Here is a 12,928-nt window from a genome sequence, read left to right on the forward strand (position 1 = left end):
AGTTTCCACCACGGTTAATTAACACAGGGACTAAGTAGACGGGAGCTGGCAGGGAGTTCCCTGGCTCCTCAACCTAAACTTTACTATTTGTGCTGCTGGAATCATGTAGAGATTCTCCAAGAAGAAACCCCAAACTTCACTGTGCTTTTGCTCTTCTGTCTGCAGTCACAGGTTCTTGTTTGTTCTAATCCCCTTTATAAGTGCCATTTTTTTTTTTTTTTTTTTTTTTTGGTGCCAGGAATTGAACTTAGGACCTCATGCTTGCCAGGCAGGTGCTGTGCAGCTGAGCTATATCCCTGGTCTATAAATGCCATTATTTTATAAAAAAAATATTTTTACCATAAGGAAGTCAGTCTAATTTTAAGAAACTTGAGTCTGATTTTGTTTTTTCACTGTTTTCTGTTTAGTTCTCCCAAACAAGTATGAAGTAACTGTCTATTCTAAAGTTAGGTTTTACTTACAGGTTTATTACTGTAGCTCTGGTAAAATTATTTCTTATGGAGACAGTGTTAAAGAACCCATAAGACTCATATCCTTAATGGAATTTAAAATTTTACATGAAAGTAATTTTGCAAGTTCAACAAGGAGTACCATTCTTGTATTCACTGTATTTTTCAAGCCAATGTGGCCAGGTGCTTAGGGTTTTTTAATGCCGTTGTGTAGGTAATGTTCTTGTTCAGCAATCCTTCACCAGCAGATGGTCAATGTCTGTCTAGGGAATAGCTTGTAAGATGATATATGGTCTCTTACAGGTTAGAGAAAATTCATATGCAATTTTGAGATAAAAATTATCTATGTAGGAAACAGGAGTTTTAAAAACTTTCTGTTCATTTAGAATACGTTTGTCTAAATCATTGGTCTAAAGAGTGGTTCTTCTAAAACGTGGTAAATAATTTTCATTCTTATTTTTATAATCAGCCTTAGTTTGGTAAGACTTGCTGTTTTCATAACATAACCTACCTGCCTCACTAGGAAACTGCTAAAGTTGTAGATTTTATGTCATTAATCACAAAGCAGTAGATGAAAATACTTCCTCACTGTGGGTTCTGGAAACTTGGCAAAACTTGGCAAAACTCTGCAGAGTTAAACCCCAACTCTTTCTACTTATTTTAGGGTCTCACTAAGTTGCCCAGGCTGAACTCAAACTTGTGATCCTCCTGCCGCAGCCTCTCAAACTGCTAGGATTATAGGCATACAATACTACACTCAGCTCCAAGGGTTCTTTTTAGAAATCATAACAAATTCTAGGACTGCATATGCCCCTCATCCTGAAATTGTGCATTAAATACATTAATGTATAAAAAATTTTTCTTCCTTGACTTACAATTGTATCATTGTCTGTTCCTATATAAAAATATTATAAAAGCTGCATCGTATGCTCCATTAATTGTGGTCACGCAAGCACATTCAGTTTCTGTTGGTAAATCACCACGAACCCTGTGAAGCTCAAGTTGAGGGAATGGTTCACTTTGCTTTGGCCCCTCAGTACAATTACCCGTTATTATTCCCTTCACTTTTTGGCCCCAGTCTTCCCTGCAATCTTAGGAGAAGTTTCAGGAGCCAGTCTTTAAAATCATAGGATTTCTGTGCTAGAGAGCCTTACTGCGCTCTTGTGCATACAAAGAGAGGGGGTTGGGAAGGGGGAGGGGAGTAGGAGTCAGAAAGACCTTTCGTTCTGGCTCTGGTCTTGTGCCGGGCCCTTTCTCTGGGACACCCACACACTATCTCTTTTTTTTTTTTGGCCTTTTTCTAAGACAGTGAAGAAAGAAGAAACTTTCCAGATGGGATCTTTGATCTGTAGCATATGTTCTCGTTTCCTTTTCTCTCTGTACTCCTGTGGCCATGAGTGCTTTTCATGTTAGATCCTTCAGTCTCTTTCTACAACTGGTGATATCAGACAGGTGGAATTTCCTGCTTTTAGCGACCTTTGTCCCTCCTGCAGTTCTCCTCCCTTTCAATACCAGCAGATACTGTAGACCAGTGATGACGAACCTTTTGGGGCCGAGTGCCAAAACTGCAACCCCAAAACCACTTATTTATCAGAGTCCTAACGCTGCAACTAAACCTGAACACTGAGGGTTTCATTCAGAAAAAAAAAAAAACTCACACATTAACATCTTTTGTCTTAAAAGAAAAGCACAATAACAGAGCTTTCAGTGACACGTACAGATTTTTATTGAAAGGTGGAAGTTTGCATTCGGAGTGTTGGGGCAGTTTGGCTCGCATGCTGACAGAGGGCTCTGGGTGCCCGCTGTGGCACATGTGCCACAGGTTTGCCACCACTGCCTTAGTTACTATCAGCTGCCAGGACAGTGTAACTCTTTTACCATCACTGCAAAGTGGCCCTTTGTCTGAATGCTCCCACCCTTCTCCCATATTTGCTATTAAACAGATTGAGTTGATGGCCTGTGGGCATTTATTTCCTGTGGAAAAAACACCTTGGTATTTTACTGAGGTAACGTGAGTAAGATTGCTGAAAGCTCTCATTAACTGATCAAATAAGAGATTAACTCTGGCAAAAATAAGCATCCGTTTCCAGTTGGAAGCCTCTAGTGTTACAGACAAGTAGTAACTCCCAGGAAAGAGTGAAATCTACCTTTCCTTCTCATAAGACTAGACAGTTAACACCAATAGCATTACCATCTGTGCAGGAAGTAGCAGGAAGGTATCATAAAAGCTATTAATCCATATTCTATTTGATTTATAATTTTCATACCTCAGTCCATGAAGCACACAGAGAATTTCTTATCTGATGGCAGAATGATCAGAGATTATACTATTGGATGATAACCAGATTTTTCTTCCCATAATTCCTCCCACTGCCAACCACCAAATTGGTTTTATAATATTTTGGTGATGAGGGTGGTTGTCGCATGTACCCAAGCCTTTGTGAAATATGATATGCACTGGAAATTGAAGTAATTGTAATTATGCTAACCTGTATAGTAGTGTCCTTGGGATGGGGTGCAAGGATTCCTTTCTGGTTTGCTTGCTTTCATTTACCTTTGATCTAAAATAAACCCTTTTCATTCCACAAAATTCACATGACAGTTGGCTCACCATACTCAGGAAATGCCCAGCAATCTTATGATCTTTTTCCTTTGATGGAAGTCATTGAAGCAATGATGGAAGCATATGCCTTAGGCATTGTTCTTAAATTGAGAATCATTTGATCAATTCTTGTGCTCATCAAAAAATGTAATTAATGCCAGCTGATTAAGAGTTGAGAGGCATTTGTACAAAAGATTTTATTATATCTTGTGCTTTGGGCAAAGCTTTGATTTGTACCTGTGCACACATTATGGGGAGTGGGGAGTAGATATAAATCCTTCCCATGTGAATATTGACAGATGCAATACACATAAAATTGAATTTGCAATATTAATGGATATATGCAACCATTTGGATTACTTCATAAAGTATGTCGTACATTGAAAAATGTCTGTAATTATTAAGTGGGGAAAAGGGTTTCAAAAACTGTGTACCTTATATTACACCCTGTATATAAAATGATATATAGAAATTAAATCGACAGAAACCATCAATGGATCCTGATTGAAACTATAGAAAACCGACTTAGTGATCTCATTTTTAGGAATTTGGTTACATGAATATGTGTACCAATAAGGACACATGCATGTGGATGTTCACTGCAACATTGTTTGAAAATGCTGGGAAAGAATTGAGTGTTCATCACTAGAGAAATGGTTAAATAAATTATTGTACATTTGTGCTCTGTAATATTATGAGGCTGTTTGAGTTATTGATCTAGACATATCCATCATTGTAAAGTAATATATAGAATTCTTTCAATTTTTATGAAGCAAGTGTCATTTCTACCCGAATATGAATATCTATGTTTAATGTGGGTTTGCACATCATGGATACAGCTGTGGAAAAGACTGGCTAGGCTGTCAACAATCCTCACTGAAGGGAGAAGTGGAGAATGAAGTGAAGGGAAAGAATGCAGAAGCATTGGGAGACAGCATTCAATTTTTACGTCACCTATTTTGACCTTGTTTCTCTGGATGTGATCCATATATCACTTTCATGGTTTTGGAGTGGTTATATGTACGTATGTTCAGGGTAGGGGTAGAATTATAACTAAACCACACTTTCCTGTATTTTCTGTGTGATTTTTAATGAGTCAAGAAACTCAGCATTGTGAATGTGAATGTGAATTGTCACAAAGGGAAAGGTAGCAGCACCCAAAAAGGAATACTTCAGTAGTAGGCCTAGATGAGGATAGAACAAATCCAGACACCAACAAAAGAAAGCAACTCAGAATGGCTCCCGGGTTCAGTAGAGTCCTGACAGACACCTGAGGCCTGGAGGAGAAAGGAAGAAGTGGTCACTGGAGCCCAGAGAGAGCAGATGAATGGAGAGGACTCTTAAGCAGAAGCAGAGGAACAGTGCAGCAGCAAGGCAACTGCAGGTATAAATGTCCTGGCCAACCTGTCCTGTGATTGTCTGCCTGTGTCTCCTCTAACTGACCCAAGCCGAGGGCTGAGGGGTAGGGAACCAACATGCTGGCTGTAGTCTTTGAAATCAGTCTTCTAGGGCCTGCAGCCCTGGAAGGGTTGAGAGCAGATCTGGAGAGCAGAAGGGAGAGTAAATAATGTAAATGATCTAGGCCTTGCCCCTCGTTCCCTTGGAGGGAGCTATGTCAGTAGAATGATCTGTCTGTGAGTAGATCGTGAGAAACTGAACATGAGTAAGTGACAAAGTGGTGGAATTAGTCGGTGTATACCCCAACCCCAAATTTATGAGTGGTTGAATGTGGAAAGACAGAATTGAGTTTCTGGTGAGCAATGGAATAACGAAGAGTGTGTGTTTGTGTAGCATATGTTTTATTACTGAACATATGTTTGTTTTGATACTAAATGAATATTCTAGTGTTTCACTTATTTTCATGTGACTTTCTACCCCAAAATTTAATTAGATTAACTTTCATTTCTATTTTTAAAAGTTCATACATAAAAGAAGTAAATGAATTAGAAGACCTTGTGATTCACTTTTCAGTTCATGGATTTGGAAAAAAATTTATCTGGTTTCAAAAAAAATAAAGACATAATATTTAGTAATGATTGGCATAAATTGTGCCTGCTTACTTTTTAAAAAATACAAAGTGTTAAAATATGTGACCAAGTTGTCTGAAATTAAGCATATTTAGCATATGAAATATGAAATAAACTTTACCAATGAACAATTTGTATTTTGAGGTCAGTTTCCATATAGAATAAATTATTATTTCTCTCTTTATGTTTTTCAATGGAAAATGTGTTTCAAAGCCCAGGTCTGTGGCAAAGATCTGATATTTCCAAATCAGGCCTATGTATGTGAAATTTTTCCCCAGTTTAAGATTACTGTGCTTTGAGGTTAGCATCTTCTATGAAATTATTTCTCATTTGTCTCTTTCTAGTCTTGGCTTCAGAGGACAAGATTTTAAATGGAAGTGGCAATCTATGGTCTTAGGCGGTACACAGCCATCTAAAGTAATTCCAAAAATGGAGACAAATGGCAGAATTAACATCACGATACAAAGCAATAACCCCTGAATAATACAAAAGAGAAAATCATTTTTTCAAAAATAGTAAAATTTGAAGAAAGTTTTATTGGACATATTTATTTACATAACTCAGTCCTTCTGGGTCATAGCATCATTAGTTGGAGAAAAGAAAACAAACTTGAGACTGTAATTGGATTACAAGCATTTCATCCAATCGACAAAGCAAAAGTACTGAGTATTGAAAGTATATTTTTTGTCTTACTCCTCATGGGTTTGTCTGGTAGAGTGCTTTTTGCAGTCAGTAGCCTCCACTCTTGGCCTTTCCTTGGTCTCTTGGGCTCACCCTCTTCCTCGTGATATCTGTTATCAGGGAACTTTTTCCACTGTCTTACATTATTTACTTTCTGCTTACTTACATGGATAGTAACTTCTGTTAGATAATTCTTAAACGGAAATCAACCCATATGCTATCCATACTTTTGGCTCCTGGACTGAGATATCGGGCCACTCTATCTGCTTAGAGTTTCTCTGCATATCCCGGCTACTCAGGCTCTTATTAGAGATTCTAGAGTTTCTTCACTCTCGTTATGGTTCCAGGAGTTTTTCTCATAGTCATGGATTTTTCCAGTGTGTTGAACTTGATGCTTTATGTAGAGTCTAAAGCAGTGGGGTGAACCTATAGTATGTGTGATGTTTATTTTTCTTTTAAGACAAAAAAATGCCAATGTAAGATTTGTTTTTTTTCTAAACTGAAACCTCCATATTCAGGTTTGATTGCAGTGTTGGCACTTGGTGATAGGAAGTGGGTGTGGGGTTGCAGTTTGGGCACTCGTCTGTACAAGTTCGACATTACTGATTTAGAGGCTTATAGGAAAGAACTTGTAACTAGATAAACATTGGAGTCCAGGGAAGTTATCCAATGCAGATGGATTTGTAGGGTCCTTCAAGGATGTTGGGCCATAGGAGAGACTGAATAACTGAAGAATAAGTACCATGAGAGAGGAAGACTGAGCCAAAATATGTGTACAAACATACCTTATGCTCCTAGGAGTAATTCTTACTGTGAGAAGGAGGTTGGCCTAAGGGAAGGGAGGAAGCTTATTATCAGAAACTAAGCAGTCTGCAGTGTGGAAGAGCTGTTTAGGATCAGCAGAACCTTCCCTGGGGACAGAAAGAAAGAAAATCCCCAGGCTGAGGGTCTTGAAGAGGCTGTTGTCAACCCAAGGTGTGCAGTTACCAAGAGTTGTAAGCCCCAGACCCTGGGATGTTTTGGAACCTCTAGGAGGCATCACTGGGGAGAAGGAGCCTAACAAAAGTCACACCTTTATACTAGCATGTGGGCGAGGCTTTCTAATGTTGCAATTTTGATTTTTGTAATTTATGTGAGTTTCATTCACTGTACAGTGGTAAAGTTAGATAATACAGGTTTTGTCACCAAATGAAGTCTGAGAAGTCCCCCAAAGGGGAGATGGGGACTTTGACTCAGACTGTTAAGTAGTATCTTAGTGACTTTTCTTGTTGCTGGGACCAAATACCCAACACCCACAAGTTAAGGGAGCAAAGGTTATTTAGCTCACAGTTTGTAGAGGTTTTAGTCCATAAGTGGTTGGCTTCAAGGCAGGATGGCGTTGCTGTGGGGCATCACAGAGGAGAACCAGTTCATGGTAAGCAGAAGAGAGCAAAGCAAGCAAGCAAGGGAAAAGACAGTTTACTTCTGTCCCTAATATTGTATCCAGGCTTCCAGGATTAGGGCATGCCAAACCAATCAGTGGACTGATTTTGTAATCACACACCCTTAATCCCAGCATCATATACCCTGGATTCAGCACCTCTGAAAAATCCCCACCTGTGACCACATGAGACTTTAGGGGGACATCTATACCCAAGCCATAACAAGTATGCTCTTGATTCATGTCACAGAAAAAGAATTTCAGGGTGTGTCAGTGTGAGGAACAGGCAGATTTTTAAAGGATAATCACAGAATTTCACAGTCAGAAATGTGTGTGGGTGCTCATGGGTGAGATGCACCATGGACTGGGGTTGGGGTGTTTGTGTGGTCTGGGGGTATCCTCAAGACAGATGACCTGGGATGTTAACTTCTTTGAATTATTTGTCATTTACCTAGTGTTTGTCTTCTTAAATCAGTTTCATCATTAGTAAACTAACCCCAACTTTATCAATTAGATTAAAATGCAAACTGTTTGCATGTGTTTGTAGTTTGTAAACATGGTACCCAGTTAGTAGCACTGTTTCTTTGAGGATGTAAGTCTTTGTAATTTATGGATCTGTAGTGTTGGAAGAAAAAGATGGGCCAAATTCATAATTTATGTATCATTAAGACTGTTTGGAATTTAGAAGTGAGGAATCTGGAAGAAAAATAGGCTCAGGGGTGAAAAGGGCAGTGCAACCTTGTTTAACTTTGATTGGATCCTCAAGCTGAAGATTTCTTAAAAGTACAGTTTTTAAATTATAATTTTCCTGGTCTCCTTTCTATCTAGCTTTATTTTTTTCTATTCTACCTCACTTCCACATGTTTTTCTTAAAATATGATGTTTTGTTTCAAATCTAAGTTAAAGTTTTGAGTTTGTGTTATGTATTTGGAGAAAGAGCTCAAAAATCACCTGTGACTGATTGACACTGTTGATTTCCAGGTTAGCCTAGAGGAATTGTGCCGAGTAAATAATATGTGCAGCTTGAACCTCAGCTGTATTCTCCCAGGATTCAGAGCTGTCTGGGCATGTCTGGATAATTAGATGGTTGGGCCTGTCAAGAGTCTTTCGCTTGAGTGGCCAGGGAATCATGACAGGACAGAACCCATCCTAAAGAAGGCAGGGAGCTGAGGAGCATCAGAGAGCACCAGCTTCAGTGGGGAGAGACAGCTCTGAAAATAGCATTGTGCATGTTCCTCAGATCTTCCACCAACTCAGCTATGTAGACTTATGCTTGCATCCATGGGAGAGAGGGTGAGAAAACAACAAACCAAACCAAACAGAACAACACCCACAGAAACTAGTGTCAAAATTTAAAAAGTAATGTTGACTAAAATTTCTCTAAGACTTTGAAGGCAGAGTTTGCATCATGGAATGTACAAACTATGGTTAGGGAGTTCCTATTCCAGGTGCTTTTGGAGCAGCCTGACAGGGTGTGATACAGTAGAGTGAACTAGGTTTTACCTTTTCCCAAGGAGAAGTCAGAGGCAAGCAGTTGTGCCTTCAGCAGTGGATCTCAGGCATCTTTGACAGTAACTTCCCTGGTGCCGGTTTTGGCAGTACGGAGTGGCATCCTAAGCAGCCAGAACAAAAGAGGACAGTGGAGATGAGGGGGTGAATTGCATCCATGTGCACACATGACTTGGGGAAGATTCAGGAAAAATTGATATGCGGGATGACAGCATCAAACTTGGTAGAGCCAACAAAATACTGCTTCTGCACTTGTTAGTACCCCCCTGACTACCAGTGCTAGAAAGAATAACATGGGATTCATAGGGTTCTTTTGAGAATTAAATGAAATAATGTCAATGAAATTGCTTCATAAAGAACTAGAAAATATTATCTTTATTATAATTAAAGGTTAGTGTTGGCTCATGGGGCAAAGGGATTTTTAATAACTCTCTTTTTTGGACTATTTTCCAGTGATGAAATGATGCTATGAATAATAGTTTATATTGAGTTATTCTATGTGGTTTTCTCTTTCTTAAAGCTACTACATTTGCTTCTGGTTTTTAAGCCACTTGCTTATATAGCATCTTATTGGTCTCTTATTATTTTGTATAGCTTAGTTTTGGATTTTTGAAACAATTGTGAAAACTTGAGGGAAAGACATCATTTATGAAAGCTCTGAACCTATCTAGAATCTACTTTAACATGGTTCACTTAGTAGCCTCTAATATAAATAGGGTTTTTAAATTTTTAAATTAAATTAAATCACAAAAAAACTGAAATTCCATTTGTTATTGCTGACATCATTTCGATAGGAAGTCATGAGTTAAAAGATAAAATATAAAAAGAAAAGTAAAACAAAAGTTTCCTTTCTTTTTTTCCTGGTACAGAGGATTAAACCTAAGGGCATTGCTAGTGTGCTACATTCCCAGGGCTTTTCAACATTTTTATGTTGAGACGAGGTTTCTTTTTATGTTGAAACTATGTCACTAGTTTGCTCAGGTTGACAGCTTGTGACCCTCCTGCCTCAGACTCCCAGAGTGCTGGGATTGTAAGCTCTCTGACCATGTCCAGCTAAGCTTTCCTTCCTTTGCTATCAGTTACATTCCTGAATCACATTTTTTTCTCTATAAAAGCTTCCTCAGTTTCAGTACTAATCTTGTTCCTGGTTTCATATCTGTTCTTTTTTCCTTTCTTTTATTGTTAGGAGGACAGGTTTTTGGACCTCAGTTATCTGCATCTTACACTTTTTTCAACATTCTTTTTGTTTTTATTGTTAATCTTGTGATCCCGTTAAGATTTTTAATCCCATCAAGTTTGTCCTTTCTTAAAATTTTCATTTTTATTAGTACATGTTCGCAGCACAGAGTGGTTACATTCACTGTGGGGAGTTGGTACATGTACATAGCACATCTTATTTCTTGTTTCATTCTCTTTTTTCTGTTGCTCCCATCTTTCATCCCCTCCCTCCTTCTCTTGGTCACTTTCCCTTTTGCAAAAGATCTGTCTCCCTATTTCCTAGTGTATCTTTCACTTTGCTCTTTAATTCTTTATATTTTGGGTTTTTTTATATAAGAGAAATCTTGTGATATTGAAGCTTATTTGTCTGATTTATTTCACTTAACATTGCGGTCACAAGATGTACCCAACTTTCCTACAACTGACACAGTTTATCCTTTTTAGCAGCAGAGTACCACTCTGTTGCTTATAAATACTACATTTTCTTTATCCATTCATTTGTTTGTGCACATTTGCCCACTTCCAAGATTTAGCTATTATGATTTGTGCTGCTATAAACATAGATATGCATGTATCACTATAATATGAGGACTTTATTTTGGGAAGATATTGAGAAGGAGGATAGCTGGATCAAGTGGAATTTCTTTTTTTTTTTTTTTTTTTTTTTTTTTTTTTGGTTTTTCTCTGGTACCGGGAACCGAACTCACGACCTTGCGCTTGCCAGGCAGGCGCTTTGCCGCTGAGCTAAATCCCCAGCCCCTCAAGTGGAATTTCTACTTTTAATTATTTGAAGAATTTGCATACTGATTTCCATGGTGGTTGTACTAGTTTGCTTTCCCACCAACAATCTAGAAGGGTTTCTTTTTCCCTATGGCTCACCAACATTTGCTGTTGTTTGATTTCTTCATGATAGCCATTCTTTCTGTCATGTGATAAAATCTGAGTGTTTTTTTAATTTTCATTCCTCCAATGGTCAGAAATGTTGCACATTTTGGGGAGGTCTTTTTGAAGCAGGGTCTCACTATGTAGTTCAGGCTGGCCTTGAACGCACTTTGTAGTCTAGGCTGGTCTCGAATTTGCAACGATCCTCCTGCCTCAGCCTCCCAAGTGTTGGGATTACAGGTGTGTGCTACCATGCCTGGCTGTAATACTTTTTTTTGAACATTTTTTTCATGTGCTTATTGGCAATTTGTACTTCTTTTTGTGGGAGTTATCTATTTATCTCAATTGCACATTTTTTGCTCAGATCTTTTATTTTGTTGAGGTCTCTTTTTTTAGTTCTTTATATAGTTAGGTGTTAGTCCTCTGTCTAAGGAATAACATTTTCCCCATTTTGTAGTTTGTCTATTCACTCTATTGGTGGTTTCCTTTGCTATGCGGAAGCTTTTTAATTTGATAGAATTATATTGTTTGATTCTTGGTATTATTCTAGTGCAGGTGGGGTTCTATTCAGAAAAAAGTTCTTGCCTGTGTCTGTGTCTTCAAGAATTTCACCTCTCTTATCTTCTAGTAGATTAGGGGTTTCTCTTTTTTATTATTTAGATATTTGGTCATGTTTCATTTGATATCTTTGATCCAGTTTGATTTTAGTTTAGTATATGATCAGAGATGTAGGTCTACCTTCATTCTTACACATGTAGATAGCCAGTTTTCCCAGCACCATTTGTTAAAGAGGCTATTTTTTCCTCCAGCATAAGTTTTTGGTCCCTTTATCAAAGATCAGGTAGCTGAATGCACCTAGAGTTGGCTGTAACTCTATTTTGTTTCAGTAATACACATGTCTGACTTTTTGTTGATACCGTGCTGTTTTTATTGTTGTAGCTTTGTAGCACAACTTGAAATCCAGGGTTGTGTTGCCTTCTGCTTTGCTTTTGTTTCCTGGGATTGGTTGTGCTGTTCTTGATCTCTTCTGATTATATTCTGAATTTTAGGATTGTTTCTCTAGTTCTGTGATGAATACTATTGATATTTTGAGTCACATTGCATTAAATTTGTATAAAAATTCTGATATTATAGCCATTTTGACAATATTGGTTCTGTCTATTGAGGAACAGAAAATGTCTTTCCCATTTCTGATGTGGTCTTTGATCTTTTTCAGACTATTGCAGTTTTTATTGTTGGGTGTTTCACTTCCTTGGTTAAGTTAGCTCTTGATGCTTTTGTGAATGGTATTGGTATTCCAATCTCTTTTATTATTGTTTTATGGGAAAAAGGTAAAACAAAATTTCATAACAAAATAATAGGAAAATAATAGTTAATACATTGTATGTTATTACCTTTAAAGTAGTTGCTCAGGGTACAAGATAGGGATATAAATGGATGTTGGGTTTTGTCAAAAGCTTTTCCAGTATCTAGCGAGATGATCATGTCATTTTTGTCATTGGTTCTGCTTATATATCATATTAAATTTAATGGTTTGCATATTTTTGAACCATTCTTGCATCCCTGAGATGAAGCCTACTTGTTTTGTGATGATTCATTGCATTCTTTTTGCCAGTTTTTTGTTGAGGTTTTTTTGTGGCTGTATTCATTAAAGAGATTTGTCTATAGTTTTCTTTTGTAGTTGATTCCTTTTGGAATCAGGGTAATTTAGCTTGCTTTCAGGAATAAGTTCAGGAATGAGTACCCTTCCTTTCACTTCTGTTAAAGAATTTAATGAGTATTGGCATTAGATCTTCCTTGAAGTTCTTGTTGAATTTAGTGGTGAATTCACTGGGGCTTGAGCTTTTCCTGGTTTGTAGATTTTTTATTACTGCTTAATTATCATTGGTTTTTATTGGATTACTTAGGGGTTTTTTTTTAGCTTTTTGGTTCAGTTCAGTCATTCTTATTTATCTAGGAATCTATTTCTTCTGGATTCTCAATTCTCTATTTTGTTTGAGTACAGGTTTTCCAAGTAGTAGATTTCGTTGTTGAACATTGTGATTTCATCCTTTTTATTTCTAATTGTATTGATTTGGGTCTTTTCTTTCCTTTTTTGGTATGGGTAAGATTGGCTATAAGTTTGTCTGTTTTGTTTATT

General features: G+C 37.6%; 1 protein-coding gene across 3 annotated transcripts in view; it reads left to right on the top strand.

The window, feature by feature from the left end:
- Fmn1 (formin 1) overlaps positions 1-12,928 on the top strand; it is a 408,229-nt gene that overhangs the window by 39,497 nt on the left and 355,804 nt on the right. The gene's annotated exons all lie outside the window — the stretch shown is intronic.

Source organism: Chinchilla lanigera, unplaced genomic scaffold (assembly GCF_000276665.1).
Source record: "Chinchilla lanigera isolate Chin_1 unplaced genomic scaffold, ChiLan1.0 scaffold00015, whole genome shotgun sequence".
In the NCBI taxonomy this organism is placed as follows: domain Eukaryota; kingdom Metazoa; phylum Chordata; class Mammalia; order Rodentia; family Chinchillidae; genus Chinchilla; species Chinchilla lanigera.